Here is a 1,938-nt window from a genome sequence, read left to right as displayed (position 1 = left end):
TTTCACCATGTTGACCAGGATGGTCTCGATCTCTTGACCTCGTGATCCACCCGCCTCGGCCTCCCAAAGTGCTGGGATTACAGGCTTGAGCCACCACGCCCGGCCTATTTCTACTTTTTTTAAATAGAAAAAAAAACCTTAGAATAAATAGATGAGGAATTTATTAATGTTTGGCTTTTTTCCCCTAACGCATGAGATAAATCTTTTGTGAGTTTTTATCTTTTGTTAGATAAATCTTTTTTCCCCTAATGCATGAGGTAAATCTTTTGATTTAAGGATCTGCAATCAATATCATGAATGCTGTTAAAAACCCATTTGGTGGCCAGGTGTGGTGGCTCACGCCTGTAATCCCCGCAGTTTCGGAGGCCAAGGCCGGTGGACCACCTGAGGTCAGGAGTTTGAGACTAGCCTGGCAAAACCCCGTCTCTACTAAAGATACAAAAATTAGCCAGACGTGGTGGTGCACACCTGTAATCCCAGCTGCTTGGGAGGCTGAAGCATGAGAATTGCTTGAACCTGGGAGGTGGAGGTTGCAGTGTGCCGAGATCGTGCCACTGCAATCCATCCCGGGCAACAGGGCAAGACTCTGTCTCAAAAACAAACAAAGAAACAAACAACAATAAAAAAACCATTTGCTGTTTTAGCCAGATTGTCATCTTGGAAGAGGAATAGGAATGCAGATAACCACACAAGTCTTTTAATGTTGAGGAAGTATCTCCCCAGGCTAAAGTAAAAAAGCCTCGTCAAATTCTTTGCATAAAGAAATTGTAAGACAAATGGCAACAAAACTCTTTTGAAGACCACTCCTGTTCAGACAACCATATCATTAAAATATGGATTTATAAACCTTTTCTTGCCCAAGCAGTTAGTGTCAGTGATATAAACCAGCCAAAGATGACTTCATTGTCTTGACGACAAAGAAACTGATGTGGCATAATTTTGATTAAAACGTCTTTGAGAGTTATGGTGCTCTCTGGAATGAGTCTTTAGATGCTTAATTTGACAGTCAAAAGATTTTAGTACTTGCTACCATCAGAATGGAAACTCTAAACTGATTTGGCTGTCAAAGCGGATAAGCATACTGCATGTCAAAAATCTGTATAACTTCTACATTTTATTCAAGTCGAACAGCAGCCTTCTCATTCAAATACATTTTTAAGCAGCCTTAAAATTTACCTCTTTCTTTCATTTATAAAATCAAGGGATTTATTTCCATTTTTTTTCAGGAATTGACAATTAATTTTGCATAAAAGTTTGATTAAACGTAGTAGACTAATCAGATATGCATCACTGCCACTACCTATTAGAATCTCAAAGTGATAGAAAAGAAGAATTATCACCCAGGACAAAGAGAATGGAAGGCAGTGCCAAAGGAAAGATTAAAAAAGAAAAAAAGCTTTTGGAAGCCAGAAAGTTGACTAATACTGGAGAGGAAGCTGCAACTGCAGCAGCTGAGAGTGATGACACCAATGAGTAGTCTGAGATACTTTGTGGAGATTATTCTATGCAAACCGGGAAAAACAAAATCTCCCACACAATGAAAGAACTACATGCAAATTTTGAACTAATGTACTAAAACCCATTGTGTGGGGAATACTTTCATTTAATTTTCATGGAGCTCCAGGAGAGAAATTTAAAAATAAGCGAATGGGCCGGGTGTGGTGGCTCATGCCTATAATCCCAGCATTTTGGGAGGCCAAGGAGGCTGGATCACCTGAGGTCAGGAGTTCAAGACCAGCCTGGGCAACATGGTGAAACCCCGTCTCTACTAAAAACACAAAAATTAGCTGGGCATGGTGGTATGTGCCTGTAATCCCAGTTGCTCGGGAGACTGAGGCAGGAGAATCGTTTGAGCCCGGGAGGCAGATACGGTAGTGAGTTGAGATTGCATAATTGCACTCCAGCCTGGGTGACAGAGCAACACTCCGTCTCAAAAAA

General features: G+C 40.9%; 1 protein-coding gene across 5 annotated transcripts in view; it reads right to left on the bottom strand.

Annotated features, from left to right (window-relative positions):
• Positions 1–1,938, bottom strand: part of NCOA1 (nuclear receptor coactivator 1) — a 274,844-nt gene that overhangs the window by 26,631 nt on the left and 246,275 nt on the right. The window lies entirely within an intron of this gene.

The sequence above is a fragment of the Cebus imitator genome, unplaced genomic scaffold (assembly GCF_001604975.1).
Source record: "Cebus imitator isolate Cc_AM_T3 unplaced genomic scaffold, Cebus_imitator-1.0 Scaffold1, whole genome shotgun sequence".
NCBI lineage: Eukaryota > Metazoa > Chordata > Mammalia > Primates > Cebidae > Cebus > Cebus imitator.
This window is presented reverse-complemented; position numbering and strand designations above follow the sequence as displayed.